This window comes from Silene latifolia, chromosome 8 (genome assembly GCF_048544455.1).
Source record: "Silene latifolia isolate original U9 population chromosome 8, ASM4854445v1, whole genome shotgun sequence".
Taxonomy (NCBI): Eukaryota; Viridiplantae; Streptophyta; class Magnoliopsida; order Caryophyllales; family Caryophyllaceae; genus Silene; species Silene latifolia.
In genome coordinates, this window is record NC_133533.1 from 92,963,606 (window position 1) to 92,983,191 (window position 19,586).

Here is a 19,586-nt window from a genome sequence, read left to right on the forward strand (position 1 = left end):
TCTTGGAACCGTGTCGGATTGAGTTGTAATGTGAGCCGTTTTTCTGCCTCAGAGCCATGGCCCCGTCTTCAGCTTCGTCCAACAACAACAATGATAACAACGGAGATGTCACAACTGATTAGCTAGCCAGCCTACTTACCGCTCTTAAGGTCATCTTGGATCGCGTCGAGACCCGTATCGACGCCCTGGAGAACAAGGAAGTTGGGGAACATAATACCCCACCTCCCGACGAGACCGAGTAGAGGTGAAACTCTTGCGCGAACAACTCCTAGCCCCGGGTAACAACATCCACCTTGAAAATAACCGAAGGTTCGAACTCGTTGGGGACCGGTTACTGACAACTTCACCCCGACCGATGTGCCTAAGTTCAAGGGAGTGGAGGACCCACTCAACCACATCCGTGCTTTCAAAGACTACATGGCCATTAAGGGGGTCAAACAGGAACTTTTTACCAGGATCTTCCCATCCTCTTTGGAGCCAATTCCTCGCCAATGGTACTACTCCTTGGACCCGAAAAACCTTACCACCTGGGATGAAATCGCAGTTGAGTTTGCCAAACAGTATGCCGACAATGTCGAGATCCAGGCCAACACCCGTACTCTCGATGTGTTAACCCAAAACGACAAAGAGGGGTTCACTGAGTTCCTAACCCGTTGGAGGAGGGTGAGCACTCAGTTGGTTAGTAAGCCGAGGGAATCAACTCTGGTGAAAAAATTTGTCAACAACCTCCGCCCGGTTTATGCCAACCTGCTGAGGTATCAAAATATCAAAACTTTTCAAGATCTGCAGATTCTGGGGACACGTATCGAGGACGACCTCCTAAAGGGTGTCTTAGCAAAGACCACAGGCAGGGGTTATCAAGGATCCACCTCAACCGGATCTCGCCCTTACGGTCAGACAAACAAGATTGATGAGGTCAACCTCGTCGAACCATCTGCCAAGAAAATTGAACGCCCCTAGAGAGTGTTCACCAACATAGGGTCAACTTATGCGAGTGCCTTGAAAAGGCTCATGGACCAAGGAAAGCTACAACCGATCGGGCCCACCCCGGACCCGGCCGACGCCAAGAAATCCCGATTTTGGAACCCCAACGCCTACTGCCAATATCATCGAGGGAAAGGGCATGATACCGAAAATTGCTTCAAACTTAAGCACCTCATTCAAGACATGATTGAGAAGGGAGATTTGCCTATACCCCCACCAACTAAACCAAACAACAAGACGAATCCTCTGGGAATTCACGCCATCTCTGACGATGAGCCGACCCTAGACTGCTCTCATCTAATCTTGCCAATTGACGATGAGGTGAATGTTCTGGAAAAGGACCCTTTAGATGGAGTGTTCGTATTCAGTGCTGCCACTATGGTCACTATGTTTCAGGAAGTTGAGGAGGCCATTGCCAGCCTTTCTGAGAGAATCACCCGACTCGACGACGCCTACCGTCGACTCATCTTCAATCCCCCTAAGACCACGTCCGCGGAGAATTCCCCAAGCATTCAAAACTACCCACCCCAGGATGGATTGCTCCCGCGACCATTCTGGCATAGGCCCCACGAAAATCACCTTCAAAATAACCACCTTCATGAGAATTACCCTCAAAATAACTACCCTCAAAATAATTACCCCCACAAAAATCGCCCTCACAAAAATATTCCCCACAAGAACTACCCACCGAGGAATACCCCTCCGAGGTATCCTCGAGACCCTGAAATTAACGGCATATGGCGGGATGATGTTGAGGATGTCTATGTCGTCCCGGGAAAGGAGGAGCGGACGAAGGAAATCGGACATCTCACCCGGTCCGGACGTCCCTATCAGAATCCGAGCAACCCAGCGGTCGTTCCAACGACGAATGACCAAATCGTCCCAGAGGTGGACACTCAACCAAAGGCTCCCGAGAACTCAATCCTGAAACAGCTCCAGAAAGCAAAGGCCGAGATCTCAATTTGGCAACTGATCGCAACGTCTTTTGAGCATCGACAGGCCTTGCTGCAGGCCTTGGGAAAATTAACCGTGCCCTCCACCTCTTCCCCAGAAGAAATAGTGGCACACATGACGAGAGACGCCCCTGATATGAGCAACCCGGTCGTCTTCTCCGACGAGGATATCCCCCTGTTCGGAGCCAACCATAACCTGGCCCTGTACATCACTGTGCAATGCCTCCAAAAGAACATACCAATGGTCCTCGTGGATGACGGTTCCGCCGTGAATGTCATTCCTCTCAAAACTACCCACAGGCTGGGTATTAAGGAATCTGATTTAATCCCAACGAATCAAGGAGTACGCGCCTACGACGACACTCGTCGCAAGGTCGCTGGGCTTATCACTCTAGCCGTCGCAACCGGGCCACTGGAAAGACAAACCAGTTTCCAATTGGTCGACATCGACGCATCCTTCAACATGCTCCTGGGACGTCCCTGGATTCACGCCGTCAAGGCGGTCACATCAACACTTCACCAAAAGATCAGGGTCCCCTTCAACGGGAAAACGATCACGATTCCCGCTTCCCCAATCAAAGCGGTCATGAGAAGAGGGGTAGCCTCCCAAGCCATTGAGGAGGACGACAATGAAATTTGGGGTTTCCAAGCCGTGAATGCCATAACTGATGAACTAACAACCTCTGAATGTGACCCGTTCGCCAGCCTCACGATCAACCGTATCATGATGCGCCAGGGTTATTTCCCAGGTTTGCCGCTCAATCCGCTAAAGGACCCATTGCCTCCCTTGAAACGGGCTAAGGTCCCCAACATTCCCTTTGGACTGGGATACGAACCTACTGACAAAGATATCTAGGAGATGAACCTCCTAATCCGAAAACGCAAGAAGCACGGAGTCATCCTCCGTCCCTACCACCTGACTCTCAACGGATACTTTGTCCCCGAGGGAGAGTCCGAACTCTACCACGGCTTTCCGGAGCCTATCTATAACTCTGTGGCGAAGGCTAGATACCCGGGAGTGGAAGTCTTCCAGGACTGCTACTTTATTCCCGACAACATCAAAGCTGCATCAACCGAGTCCAAACCGTCACCATGCCTCGACGGACAAGCTGTCACACTACTCTTTGGGGAAGATAACATCAAACGCCTCGACTATGAGGACATCATCAACATCGCCCTGAAAGACAATCAGTTTGATCCAACTGCCTTGATCTCCGATACTGACCCGGAGAAAGCCACCTAGGGCTGGAGGAAGACCATCAAGTGGACCGATCGCCAAGGCCGCATTCTCAAGATCACAACTGGAGAAGGCCCTATGTTTAAGGAGGAAAGTGAAGAAGGATCTGAGTCTGAGTCGGAGTCAGAGTCTGTTATAGCTCCTAACACTCCGGAAGTCTCAGTCAAGGTCCCCTTCCCACTATTTTATCACAAAGTCGTGGCTGATTCAGAGGCTGAGTCCACTAAGGTCACCCCCACTCCAATGAAAGGTGACAACCTGGAGCCTGTTCCAGGGGCCACTTCTTCTGTCGTGTCGCCTCTGACTGGCCACGAGATGTCTGTCCTTTCCGAGCTTCTCGCTCGTGTCAACTTAATGAACGCTAAGTTTGCTTATGACTCGTCTCATTTTAACTGCAATGCAATTCTGAATGATTATGAGGAATTTGACGTGAGTGACTACCCACCTCACTTAGCCAAAGAAATTGCCAAATGGGAAGCCAGAACCCCCATCATTGAGGAAACTGAGCCTATTAACGTAGGAACCGACAATACACCTCAAGAACTTAGGATAGGGACAACCATGGACCCCTCGGAAAGACAACAGATCATTGACCTCCTCCACGAATACAAGGACGTGTTCGCCTGGTCTTACAAAGATATGCCTGGGATTGACAGAGAAATTGCAGAGCACCGGATACCCATCAAACCCGGGGCTAAACTCAGAAAGCGAAGCTACGCCGGATGCGTCCTGAGTGGGCCTTAAAAATCAAAGAAGAGGTGGACAAATAGTTCAAGGTCACTGGTTCATCAAAGTATCTGAATACTCTGACTGGGTGGCCAACATTGTGCCGGTACCAAAGAAAGACGGACGAATTCGGGTTTGCTTCGACTTCAGGGATCTGAACAAGGTGAGTCCAAAAGACGACTTCCCTTTGCCACATGTTGACATTCTGGTAGACAACACTGACGAACATGCTCTCCTATCATTCATGAACGGGTATACCGGGTACAACCAGATTAAAATGGCTCAGGAAGACATGCACAAAACTGCGTTCACTACACAGTGGGGTACATATTGCTACACGGTCATGCCTTTCGGCGACATCAACGTCGGAGCGACCTATCAAAAAACCGCTACCACTCTCCTACATGATATGATGCACAAGGACGTAGAGGTATATGTCGATGACATGATCGTCAAATCAAAAGAACGGGACGGCCACATCAATGCCCTCCGGAAATTCTTCGCTGGTCTGCGGAAATATAACATGAGACTAAATCCTCAGAAGTGTGCATTCGGGGTCACCTCCGGAAAACTCTTGGGACATGTCGTCAGCAAAAGAGGCATTGAGATTGATCCAACCAAAATCAAAGCCCTTCAACAAATGCCTCGGCCTAAGAACGAGAAGGAGATTCGGGGATTTCTCGGTCAGGTCCAGTACATCAGCCGGTTCATCGCCAAGCTCACTATGATTTGTGAGCCGATATTCAAGAAGCTTCGCGCCTCCGATCACACCGATTGGGAGGACGACTGTCAGAAGGCGTTCGACAGGATAAAGGAAATCCTATCCAAACCTCCCGTCCTCATGCCACCTTAACCGAGGATTCCTCTATCCATGTACCTGACCGTTACTGACACAGCCATGGGAGCAATGCTAGCACAAACAGATGGCAACGAGGAGCGAGCCATCTACTACATCAGCAAAAAGTTCATTGAGTACGAGACAAGGTATACCCAGCTGGAAAAGACATGCCTTGCCCTAGTATGGTCAACAAAGAAGCTGCGGCATTACATGCTCAGCTACTCGGTCCACATCTACTCCAAGATGGACCCGGTTAAATACATCTTCGAAAAACCCGTACTAAACGGAAGGTCATCTAGGTGGACACTCATGTCAGTCCGAATTCGATCTCAAGTTTGTACCTCTCAAGGTTATCAAGGAAGAGCAGCGTTCGATTTCCTAGCAGAAAACCCCGTCAACGAGGATCCAACGACCGACACATGGTCACTTCCTGACGAAGACATCCTTTGTGCCGACTCCGACGCATGGGACCTATACTTTGATGGTGCATCAAATCTGAGAGGCTTCGGGGTAGGAATCCTTCTAATATCACCGGAGGGAGAACACGTTCCGATCTCGGTCAAGCTAGACTTCGCCGTCACCAACAATGCCGCTGAATATGAAGCATGTCTCATCGGCCTACAAGCAGCCATCACACTTGGCATCAAGAGACTGAGGGTCCATGGCGATTCCTCACTCATCATCAATCAGGTATCCGGATCATGGAAAATCCGATCTGACAGCTTAGCTCCCTACCGAGCAAAGATCAATCAAGAGGCCGAGTTCTTCGACCAAGTCGACTACTTCCACTTGCCGCGAGAGGAAAATCAATTAGCTGATGCCCTGGAAAAACTTGCCGCGCTCGTCAACATACCTGACGGCATGACATCGATGCCCCTATGTGTCGAGAGACGGAGCGAGCCAGCTCACATTTGTGCCATTATCGACGACGAGGAAAGCCATGATGAACCTTGGTACCACGCCATCCTCAATTACAAAACCAAAAATGAATTCCCTCCCAACTCTGATCAAAGAGTACAAAGAGCCATCCGTTTACTTGCGTCACAATTCGTGATAAACCAAAATCAACTCTACAAAAGAACACCCCAAGGAATTCTCCTCCTTTGCATCAACCATCACAAAGACAAGAAGGTCATGGGAGAGGTTCACGACGGAGAATGTGGCCCTCACATGAGCGTAATGATGCTTACACGGAAAATCATGCGGCTGGGTTACTACTGGACAACCATGGAAGCCGATTGCCGTAACTACGTCAAACATTGCCACAATTGCCAAATCTTCGCCAACGTACAACACATACCACCATCCCTTTTATACACCATGACATCACCCTGGCCTTTCTCAACCTGGGGCATCGACATCATCGGGAAAGTCAACCCGATAGGCACCAAGGGGCATTGCTTCGTCCTCGTCGCCATCGACTACTTCACCAAATGGGTGGAAGCGCAGTCATATGCAGTCTTGACCGCCAAACAAGTGGCCAAGTTCATTCAAAACAACCTCATCTGCCGATATGGGGTACCCCATGAAATCATCAGCGATCAAGGCTCTCACTTCCGGGCGGAAACTCAGGCTTTGATGGACAAATACAAGATCAAACGACATCGATCATCCCCCTACCGTCCCCAAACTAACGGAGCGATGGAGGTAGCGAACAAAACTCTTGTTACCATTATCAACAAAATGCAAGACAACTACCGCGATTGGCCGAGCAAACTCCCATTCGCACTCTGGGGATACCGAACCTCCATCCGAACACCGACAGGCGCCACACCCTTCTACCTAGCATACGGTATGGAGGCGGTTCAACCGGTGGAGTTAGAGGTCCCATCTCTACGCATTCTATTGGAGAGTCAAGTCCCTGAGGCGAAATGGACCCGGCGAAGGTAGGAACAGCTCACTCTTCTAGACCAGCGGCGACTCAACGCCTTGCACAACGTCCAGCTATACCAACGACGTATACAACGGGCATTCAACAAGAAGGTCAAACCCCGAAACATCCGGGAGGGCGACTTGGTCCTCAAGTCAGTCCGAGCACCATTACCCGTCGATCCGAGGGAAAAATTCAAACCCAACTGGGCCGGGCCATACCTGGTCAAGAAAATACTTTCGGGGGGCGCAGTGAGACTGAGTGACCTACATGGGGAGGACTTTACAAACCCGACCAACCTAGACCAACTCAAGAAATACTACCCTTGAACCCTATCAACCAACAACCATTCCCACAATAAAAAAAAAACATCCCCATCAAAAAAGAAAGGGAAAATCATTCCCTTTCCCCACAAAAATACAAAAAATGAGCCTTTCTCCCTTTCCACAAAGTACCACTGTCCCAAGTGCAATTGTTTAGGACGATTCAAATCGAATTGCCTTCGCAAAATGGATGGAAGAAACAAACGTTCACAATATTCGACACGAGCAATCCTCTTATTTAATTAATAATGGAAGGGATTACAATTTCGACAACAAATAAAGCCCGACGAGTCTACAACTTGTCAAAGCTAAGGTGTCCACTAACACACCTCACATAGTAAAACTAACACAAAACACACAACAACTAGCTAGTACCACATAATAAAAACTCACAACAATAATACAACATAATAATAAAGTGGGTAATGGAGGTCTTCACTCTTCCATTCCACCCTTGCCTTTTCCTTCGGGGTACATCTTCCCCTTGTTCTTCTTGTTGGCCCGCCTAGCATGGACTTCCTCCTCGGAACGGATCCTAAACGGATCTAAGACGGCGACGGCCTCCGGTCTAGCACAAGACCCCATATTCGACCCAAGACGAGCCAATGCACGGCCCACCATACTCTTGGGGCCGGAACTCCTCCTCTTCGGTGGTCTCATCAGATCGGGAGTAGCTCCATCAACATACTCTTCAAAGAAGGCACGGTTGGCCTTGCCAACCTCTCGGTACTTCAAGTCGACAACCTCGTCCTTACGGAATTTGGATCTCTCTTCCAAGGACGGAGCACGTGACCATTTGACATAAGCGGGAGTCACCCATGTCGTGGCAACGGGGTTTGGTACCTCCCAAAGCGGCCGAGTGGCCCACTATCTTTCAAAGAACTCCACAAGCTCGAAGTTCCGGAAAACATTCTCATGGACAAGAGTATCTTGAGCAGGCACCTTTTGTTGACGCCCCATTTGCCTCATGAGCCTTTCGGGATAAATGAAGGAAACAACCTTTAAGCCCACCACCATCAAAGAACGAGGACTAGCACCCGAAGCGGGCAACCCCGTGAAGGACCTCAAGTGCCACCACGGCACCACCCAACGGATATGAGGACCACCCTCCTCCGCCAGTCTTGCGGCCCAATAGGCCTCGGTGGAAGCAAAACTATCCGGGTACAACTTCTTCCTCATAGTAAGGTGACGGAAGGAGTAAGAAGAAGGATTAACCGGAGGCTCTACATACCTTAGCCTCTCCAATAGCCACACTTGAAGGATCCTTGGCGATCCAAAAGAGGGAGCTTCTCCACAAGAGCCTTCCTTGTCCAAAGCTTGGATAATCTCTCCAAGCACCAACCACGATGGATCTCTACCATGCTCCATTTGCTCAATCACATGGATAAGGGTCATGCTACCATGGCATCTCGCCCCTCCTTCTTCAAGACATCAACAAAGAGGTACACATGGACAAGGCAAAATGCAAGAGCCCTTCTCCTAGCCACCTCCGAGACATTAGCATCTAACCGATTCGAGAAGATGTTAATAAGAGCCAACATATCCACACCATGTGGAGCAAGAAGAAAGTTGACTTGGCTTGTTGATAAGCCCAACATGGAACGGAATTTCTCCTTGTAGCACAACCGAATCGGAGGAAGCACCGGAGTACAACCCGGCCACCCACCAATGGCTCCAACTTCTTGGCAAAGAGGACAAATCTCGCCCTTCGGAAAACGAAAACATGATGTTTCGAATCCCAAAACCGAGAACATGCTTCAAGAAACGAAGGTTGAACCTTGACTTGACGAAGCACCAACAATTGACCAACTCCCATGCAATCGAGTTGATACTTCTCGGGAGGCGACAAATCCCGGCACCACTGTCGCAATGCGTTCTCCAAAGCATCCATGAAATATTTTTTTGGAAGAAGAGGAGGTTTTGTAGAGATGTTTTTGTGTTTGATCTTTGAAACAATGAAGCGCAAACGTCCCTATTTATACAAAATGATCGTGCGCACTTTTTCGGAAAAAAGGGAGAGTCGGCTTCCATCACCGAGCAGCTCGCGCCTCTTTGAGCCTTCTCCAGGATTCCCGCTGTTGAATTGTCTCTTTCAACATGTGTTTTCTCCTGACACCTCAAACCTCCCGCCAGGAACTTCGCGCCTCTTCGGGATGATCCGGGAAATTTTGTGTTTCTTTACACTCACATTTCTTTGTTTTTCGCGTTTTACGAAATCCGACACGGTTTCCATAACGCAGCTTTAAACATACGGGTTTTTCTTTCTTTTTTTAAGGGGGGAAGGGCTAGTCGCCCCGATCCGCGACGGTTCGTTTCCATGTCAGTCGAAATTCCGAAATTTTTTTTTTTCGTTTTTTCGCAAATCAAAAATCAAAATCGAAAATTGATAACACGAAATCAATTTTTCCTCAAAAATTCAAGCACTCACAAATTCGAGTCTTGACCTCAAAAGCCAAATGTACTCGCAAAAATCATTTCCGAAATTCTTTCCTGACGGTTTGAGTTTGAATTTTACGAGTCAATTTTCAAAAATTTCGATGCAATTTAATTCACGACACGAGTTAATTGCTCAAATTTTCAAATCAATTCCTTTTGAATTCCGAACGTGACGATTTTGTCACGGAATTTTCAAAATTTCAATTTTAACTTCAAGTCATCTTGGTTAATTTTGATTTTTCAAACAAATGCTTTACGTGATCAAATGCTTCTACGTGTTTGCGTTCATGCGTATATGCTATCTGTTGCTTGTTTTCTACACTAACGATGCAGGAACTGGTGCAAAGCAAAAGGAGAGTCGACAGCCAACAACGCTCCTCCGAAACATAACACAAAAAAGAAGCCAAAAATCACAAAACAAACCACAGTCCAAACACACATATATACAAACCGCCTTACGCAAAATACATCAACAAACGTCTATCATACAGACACTGGCCTAAAACAAACGTCTATCATACAGACACTGTCCTAAAACAAACGTCTATCATACAGACACTGGCCTAAAACAAACGTCTATCATAAAGACACTGGCCTAAGACAACGAACTGGGGGCTATCCGCCACCTACCGAACTAAGCACCCCTATCCTCTCAAACAGAAAGGAAAGGGAGCAACAGGGGAAACAGAGGAGCAACAGTGAAAGCAGAGCAGGTTACCATGACGATAACCCCTCACTCCTGCTCCGTGACAAAAAAGAAGACAATGTCTTGCAGATTTCGGACGATACGACAACCAGGGACCGTAGCTTAGCATGCTACCCCGATGTTGGACCTACTCAGCTGGACTCAACTGCAATCAAGGTCAACAACAGGGGATAACACACTCGTACTGACCCCCAATCATCAGTCATCTTGTCCATGAGCCACGACGAAAAGGACAAACCAGCCATATTGGCCGCCTATCCGAATCTCTACAGACAACGACCAACAATCGATAACCGATCGTTGGCCGGACTAAGGCCGCCAGGGAGAAACACAACCAAGCCTGTAACAAAAAACAGTCGGCTCTTCCCCTCCGGGATCGACTTCCTCCTCCAAAGCCTCAACAACGGACCCCATCGGTCCCAAATGATATCCTGCAATCAAAAAACAACGAAAAAAACGTCAGCCGAAATTTCGGCATTACGACGGCATGAAATGGACGAATCCAAAAACAACAAAAAACAACCTGCAATATAAAAAACAAGGGGCAATCCCGCCCCGAACCATTCACAAAAAAAAAACAACACAAAACGACTCGCCCCTCTTTTCAAGCAAAATACGAGTCAAAATCACAAAAATAGCATTTGAAGACCCATACAAGGTCTGCCAACAACCCAAAATACAGTCCCGACACAATGGGGATTTTTCTACGGTTCAAAAAGGCAATTCATACGCTAATTTGAGCCCAAACCGGTCAAAATTCAAAAACGACCGCAAAAAGGCAAACGTGATTTTATCACGCCTCAAGGTGACCTAAAATACCAATAAGGTCCATTTCAAGGCGAGATCGACTCAATTCAAGCCCGAATGACGCTTATTCCGGGACGTAAGACCGTCGCAAAAGGCAAAAATTCAATTTTGCCCACAAACATCCAATGAAGGTCCTTAAATGGCAAGCGCGGGTTTTCCCAACTACAATGCAACCTAGTGGGGCCCACTACCCAAGCAAATAAACTTGGCATTGTGAAATGAGACGGTTTCTCGCCTCAATCACGTTTTTCGAGCATAGGGAGCGGGAACGGGGACCAAAATGCAAACTAAAAGCACTCCTATACTCCTAAACAGGTTTCTAACCTAATGCAAACATCAATTTCACTCGAAATTGGCTCAATCAAAAACGCCCAATTCGATTTTTAGGGCAAAATCCGCCCTAATTCAATCTAGCTAACAATCAACAACTTTGAAAGGATTCAAGAGGAAATACTTACCTTGAGATGACATTTGTTGACAGAGGCACGGATGAAAGCAAGCTTTAAAGATCCGTCAAAGGCGATTTTGGGCGAGATTTCGAGGTTGAAGATGAATATTCACCCGCAACTCAACCTCGCGTCTTTTTAACAAAAAATAGGGAAGCCGGCTTGCATCGCCAGGTGGCTCGCGCCTAAACCAGGCCTCCCCTTTTCTTTTTCAGCGAAATTTGGGCTTTGGCCCAACTTCCCACAACAGACTTCAAAATTTTCGTTGACAATATTAAATATTGTCATTTTCTCGAAAACAAACAAAACAAATAGTGAAAATTTAAAACTCGCTATTTTCAAGCAAACGGCGATCAAAACCGCCAATTTCAAAATAATGGCAAAATCAAAATTCACCATTTTCCTTCAAATTTTCCAAAATAATGGCGAAAATTCAAAATCGCTATTTCAAGCAACGGCGGCACATAAACCGTCACTTCAATCAATAGTGAAGATTCCAAATTCACTATTTCTTTCAAATGTCAACGGCGGCACATAAACCGTCACTTCAATCAATAGTGAAGATTCCAAATTCACTATTTCTTCCACATGTCAACGGCGGCACATAAACCGTCACTTCAATCAATAGTGAAGATTCCAAATTCACTATTTTCTTTCAAATGTCAACGGCGGCACATAAACCGCCACTTCAATCAATAGTGAAGATTCCAAATTCACTATTTCCATCAAATGTCAACGGCGGCACATAAACCGTCACTACAAACGCAATAGCAAACTCAAATCTGCTATTTTCCTTCAAAATTAAAACAAACGGCGATCAAAACCGCCACTACAAATTCAAACCGAATGGTGAAAATTCCAAATTCATTATTCCTTCAAATGCCAGCAGGGGGCTTCCTCGCGGAACCCGCTCATTCCGAAAACAGTGATGGTGAGGATCCATACTCAATATTTCCCCAGGGACATCATGAGTTCGCTATTCTCAAAACAAGCCCAATCGACGCTGGCGAGCCTTTATCCGCACCCTATTCAGGGACACATCCCGAAGATGCCTCGGGTACATTTCCTTGACATGGCTGGCGAGCCTTACCACGCACCACGGCTGGCGAGCCTTACAACGCATCGCGGCTGGCGAGCCCTCCTCACATACGCACCATGGCTGGCGAGCCTTACAACGCACCATGTCTGGCGAGCCTTACAACGCACCGCCGCTGGCGAGCCCTCCTCACATACGCACCATGGCTGGCGAGCCTTACAACGCACCGCGGCTGGCGAGCCTTACAACGCACAATGGCTGGCGAGCCTTACAATGCACCACGGCTGGCGAGCCTTACAACGCACCATGGTTGGCGAGCCTTACAACGCACCATGGCTGGCGACCCTTACAACGCACCACGGCTGGCGAGCCTTACAACGCGCCGCGGCTGGCGAGCCCTCCTCACATACGCACCATGGCTGGCGAGCCTTACAACGCACCGCGGCTGGCGAGCCTTACAACGCACCATGGCTGGCGAGCCTTACAACGCACCATGGCCGGCGACCCTTACAACGCACCATGGCTGGCGAGCCTTACAACGCACCATGGCTTGCGTGCCTTACAATGCACCAAGGCTGGCGAGCCTTACAACGCACCGCGGCTGGCGAGCCCTCCTCACATACGCACAACAGCTGGCGAGCATTTGCCCGCACCCCTTCAAGGACACGTCCCGAAGATGCCTCGGGTACATGTCCTTGTCTCGGCTGGCGAGCCTTACAACGCACCGCGGCTGGCGAGCCCTCCTCACATACGCACCGCACCTGGCGAGCATTTATCCGCAACCATGTAAGGACATATCCGAAGATGCCTCAGGTATGACTCCTTGTTATGGCTGGCGAGCATTCGTACGTAGTCTAACGGACTTTAAACGACCCGCACGGACAGTCGACAGACTCTAAACTGTTCCCGACGACAAGTCCTTGGCTCGTACCCTCGAGTTGCATTGGCGTTGCCTTTCCCGACGGCAAGTCCTTGGCCCGAAACCTTTCGAGCCGCCTCGACGTCGTTTGGGTCTTCAGATTGTAATCTTCGATTGACCTGGGGACTCTACTTTGACTTTCGCCCTGTCCAAGCCTCAGTCAAAGTGGGGGCTCTGTAAATACCCAGTATATGCTGAGACTCCAACAAACACCTGATGATTATCGGACTACAACATGTTTTGGGATCGCAGCGTTTGATCGACAGTTTGTGTACAACTTTACGTCGGAAAACTTAAAACGATTTCGAAAACAAAACATTTCAAAACATTTCAAAAATACCTGGAGTGTTTAATGCACGACGACGGGGTCGCAATGACACTAACTAGAGTCAAAACCGACACCGGACCAAAAAACCGACTCAAAAATTCAAATCCCGACTCCAACAACGAGTCAAACCGAGTCAAACACAAAAACCAAAAATATCTCAAGCCTTCTATACTAAGTTTTCCCGGATTCATGTTGGTCAAGTACCAAACATGTGACTACAAAACCTAGGATAGAACAAATCATGATTGCGTTTGTTGTGATAGTGACAACACAACTCGAAGTGCCGCGACGTGGCTCGCGCCTCTTTGAGCAGCCCAGGTGGCCACGTCGCTCAAAACTCACACAACCACTCATTCTCCTATAAATACCCCTCAAATGCCACCCATTTGATATTTACGCGAGTGTCCGCCCCCTCTTTTCTCCCTTAAAATTCTCGACTCGACTTCTTAAGTCACAACCCGACGCGTGTTTACGACCTACCGATCGTAAACACAATCCTTACACATTGTTTGGTACCGTCATCGTGCATTAAATCACTTGTCCGACCACTTTGACCACTACACCATCACTAAACTTTTAAAACACTCTTTTACTTACCAAAACGGTTTTAAACCGAGTTTTTTCCGATCAAACGAGTTATTACACTTACGTCGGTCACTCGCCATAACCAAACATGTAAGTATGAGGGTGTAAAAATCCTCTTTTATTATGTTTTCATTTGTTTCATGACTCTAACATGCTAAAACATGCATAACATGAACCAAAACATGGAATAAACGAGCCAAAATCTGTTTTTGTCCGAGGCGTAGCCCCTTAGATCGCCAAATCGCTCGCGCCTAAATGGGGTGCTCGGACCGAGGAGATCAACCGTGTTTGTTCTCGTCACTTCCCTTAATCCATTTTCATATTTGTAATCGGTTTTTACCATTTCAAGTATTTTCGAAACCCTTTTGTTTCATTTCACATGTTTTAACCATAAAGCATTCTTCACCCTTGGTACTTCATACCATGACGGTTAAATCCGTGTTTCGGTGATAATATTTGGTTAATTACATTTAAGAGGTATTTTAAAGCCTTTTATTTCATTTCTTTACATTTTCAAACAAACATATTAGTCACCAACACGAAATCATCCTTCGTTCTATATACCATGCCGGATTTTAACCCGGGTACGATGATGAGTACCGACTAATTACATTCAAAATGGACTTAAAACAATTAGTCCATAATCATTTTCAAAACTATTCATGTCAAGCTTGTCAAATCGAACCCGACATCGAATATTATCAAACAATGATGATTATTCGAGTCTAGTTCTCCAAATCAACAAATGCGGTCTAAACGAACCTTTCAAAATCAAACCGGGTTAAAATACCCATTTTCAATACGTTTCATAACGTTTTCTAAACAGTCAGAACACGGCATACAGCCGTTGGCTAACCCGCGCCTCAAGCAGGCCTTTTTCTTTTCATTTTCAAAACCAGAGGGAGGCCCCTTACACCGCCGGCTGGCTCGCGCCTCTTATAGCCGTCTGGTACAGGGCATGTCCCCTTCCAGCATTAGTCTAGGACGATCCCGACTCCGGTTAACCCGGATATAGGACGGATCAGATGACTATTCAATTATTCAAAACCATATTTGCAAAATGCCTTACTAAGACAAATGGATCATGTTATGCACCCTAAACCTAATACGGTAAATGGATGTTTAATTTCCGTCTTGCATGTAAATCAACCATTAATCCAACTCGACATCTTATACCTGATACTTGGATTAAATCAACCGACTTAGAAAGCTCTCACATGTTAGGTTTAAAACATTGGATGCGCATTCATGCATTTAAACCGTTTTATCAACTTTTGCATTCAACCAACCAAGACCGATCAGTAGAGGCCGCTAAACGCGGGCGGGATTGGGTGTCTGATTAAAGGGCTTCCCAATACGTACCTTCACCTCTTACTCAGAAACTTTGGATAGTGGACGACCTTATCCAGGGCGTACGACAGTCATTCTAGAGATAGGATGCTAAAGAGGGACGATTTCCTTATCTTTAGTACCTATGTCAAACGCTGCTTTGTGCTTCGATTTGACCGAGGTATAAAGTGGAATTCGAACGGGTTCCAGGCATCCCACAAATGCTTGGTGGCGACTCCGAACATCTCTAATCATTTCGAGACCCTTACCGAGACGAAACCGATCGATCTAAAAACGATCCGGTCGAAAGCACCTTTACGCCGCCGAGCGTGGCTTTCAAAAAGACTGTTGCGCGTCCGCAGATCAAACCGGACTCGCGGGTGGGCCATGTCCACACTTATCCAGAAAGATTGGTGCCGACGAAGGAACAGGTATCGTTTAATAAATTTGAAAATGTTATTCGTAGCTTAAATGTACAAGTTCCTTTCCTTGAATTGGTTAATCAAGTGCCTGCTTACATGAAATTTATGAAGCAACTTTTGTCTAAGAAGAAGTCACTTGAAACTGTGCATACTGTCGCACTAACTGAGGAGTCGTGCTCTTATTTGACCCACACTGCACCTCATAAGCTAGAAGACCCAGGTAGTTTTTCAGTTCCATGTAGTATTGGCACCTTTTCTATTGAGAAGGCCTTATGTGACTTAGGAGCCAGTATTAGCGTCATGCCCTTGAGTCTTGCTAGAAAGCTGAAATTTACTAGGTTTGCATTCACCAACATGACAGTACAGATGGATGACCGATCTGCGGTTCAGCCAATAGGAGTCTTAGAGGACATTCCTGTGCAAATAGGAAAGTTTTTCTTCCCTGTTGACTTCGTTGTTCTAGATATGCCCGAGGATGCCCACATTCCTATCATTTTGGGTAGACCATTTTTGCACACTGCTGGTGCAGTTATAGATGTTGGTTCAGGGACTTTAACCTTCAAAGTAGGGAAGCACTCCATTGTCTTTGCCCTGACAACTAAAAAGAAAGACCCCATGTGGCCAGTAACTTGTAATACGGTTTCTAAAAAGAAATCCTATTTTGTGCTTTCTGATATGCCAGTCTTTACGCCTGTTTCTACTGTAACGCCTCCGCCCCAGATTGGGAGCAACTTGGAGGAATATTCTTCTGTTTTGGATTTTGCAGGAGCTGGTTTGGGGAAGGAAGAGCCGCATGTTGCTCCAGCTGCAAGGGAGCCAGTCGTTTTAAGAGGCGGCTTAGGATGTCTTAGCTATGGCACTGATGAGGAGCTTGAAGATGAGCTAGTCAAAGTGAGGGAGTCCGATTTGGATTCTGATGAGCCAGAAGAGGTCATTGATTGGGAAGATGTTGAAGGTGTTGATCCGTTGAGTTTTGCGGATGTTGGAGTTGAGAAGGGTGCGGCCGAGGAGATGAACACTGTAGAGGCTACTTCTTGTAGCCAGAAGCCGAGCAAGTGGGCTATTCCATGGCCGTTCTTGATCAACTACTAGTTGATCAATTGCTTTCCATTCATTTTATTGCTTTTTAAGACTATCTATTGTTTTTTGTGTGCGCGAGTCTTCGCATTTTAATAAGTTTGCTTAGGCTTTTATACACTTTAGACTATTGCTTTGGGTTTTGCGCAATTTTGGGCGTGTTATTATGTGTAATTGCAGGTTTATAGACCAAATTAGCTCGAGTTATTGAGCAAATTCGAAGAAATCAGAACTTAGAGCAGGTATTGCAGTCGATCGACTGGCCAGTATGGTCGATCGACTGAGCTGCGATTTCCAGGAGCTTCTGTTCCTGTTCACTCTGGTCGATTGACTGGGTGATGTGGACGATCGACCGCTGTCGCCGCTGTACTTATTTTCGATCATTCCCCTGCTGTGTTTGGTCGATTTGCGGAATTGAGGGAGTCTTTTCTCCGCTTTATTCTCCGCTTAATTTCTGTTTCCTTCCATTTTCTCATTTTCGCACATAATTTTACCGTCCCAATTTTTGCTTTCTCGGAATCACGCGCGGTATTATTTGTCTTTTCAGGTACTTATTGGTAGCACTGTTGGCTACTGAAACCTCCTAGCTCACGCTGGTTTGGGGAGGTTTTCTTTTGCTGCGCTTAAAGTCTTGTGAGTTTCTGAGTTCTTACTTCCTGTTTTGTTTAGTTTTACCGCAAAATCCCATTTCCTTTGTTTATCACATTACATGATTTTGCACAATGGGGACATTGTGCGATTTGGTTTGGAGAAGGGTTTTGCGTTGCATTTCATTTGCTTGCATTCACGTTTACATTTTTGTCTTGCATTGTTGTTTATTTTCCCTTATATATACAGAAAATTTCAAAAAAAATTGAAAATTTCAAAAATTCAAAAAAATTGCACGTTTATTTTTAGCATATAGGTCAAGTCGGAACGGTAGTATTTCAATGATGACATTGCATTTGCATCTGTTTATGCCTAAGTCGAGCTTAATTGACATGTTATTAGTAGAATCATATGCATAATCTACGAGTTTTCGTTAAATTTCGTGCTGAGCTTGAGACTTGACTTTGATTTTTGGCAAACTACATCATTTTCTGAGGTTTAGAGCCTATAACTGGTGACATTCATGACCAGTTTGTCTAGGATGTGAGTAGTACTCCTTATGAGACATGTTACATAAATGTGCATAAATATGAACTTAATCTGCTTAATACCTGTATGCATTCGGTCTGTGGTTTGTTAACACATGTGGAAGAGGTTTCCCTTTATTCTTTTTACCCATAAGCTCCACACTGCCAAAAATAGCCTTTTTGTCCCGTTAATTACATCCTACACTTAGCCTGCCCTTGTCAAGCTAGTAGTTTATGTTCTTGGGATTGTTACTACGTTTTTGGTGGCAATTGCTCATTTTGAGATGATGATTGGGAAGAAGAAAAAGGAATGAAGGAGAGAAAATAAGTAGAATTGGAAAAAAAAAAAGAGAGAAAAAATGATTCGAAAAAGAAAAAAAAAAAGATGCGTGCTGTACTGTAGAGGGCGGTCGATCGACTGGTCTCATTGGTCGATCGACTGCAGCCCGAGAAGAGAAAAGAAAAATCAATTCGCATGATTTAAAGTCTTTATTTTATGGCGATTTTTGTTCCCATGTCGCAATTATATCTTATGGGGAGTTGATTGATTATTATGGAGATTGTGAGATTTGTGCTTGATAATTAGCACCAGTTTTATTGTTTATTTTGAGCAAGAAGTTGGATGTTGTCATGTGGTTTTGAAAGGGTACTAGCTTGATCACCTATGCCTCCACATTCCCATAAATGTTTTGCCTCTTCTTACCCATTACCTCACTTATCCATATTTACCTCGGCATGTGTCATGGTCATCTGTTTGGTTGGAATGCATATGTACGGTTGTAGAGATCATTTTCATATTAGACTGCAGGCATGTTCTTATAGGTCGTAGTTAGGTGAGAGTCACTACAATATTACTTCTTTCTATCTTTTACATATACTCACCCGTATTTATTGAGTGATATGAGCGACCCGTGAGAGTCCGATTTGATAACTCTCTACAGTTGACGGTTCAGTAGGTTTTTAACGACTCCATAACTCATTTGCATGATTCATATTGCTAATTGATTGTTAGTTGTTGCATTAATTTGGTTTAGGCTATTCGGTTTGCATTTCGCTCTGAGATTGAACTCGTTCCATTAGGTTTTAGGATCGAGTCTAGTTCTTGCTTGGGGACAAGCAAGGGTTTGGTTTATGGAAGTTTGATGCGTGTCATTTATATGATGTTTTATACCTCATTTTACACGCATTTCAGAGCTCAATTGTGTAGTTTTATGCTACTATTTGCCCCATTTCGTCTACTTTCGTATTTTTATGTAATATTGCAGATTTATGCGGAAATGAGTAGAAATCAAGCCGAATCCGTCCCCGAGTACCTTGCATTGCATTTGACGTGAAATATTTACTCAAGGAACGAGCTTGGTGCGCATTTCGAGGCCTGGAAGACAAATCCACGAGAATTTAGAAGTCAAGTATCAGCTACTTCAGTCGATCGACCGCTGCCTTCAGTCG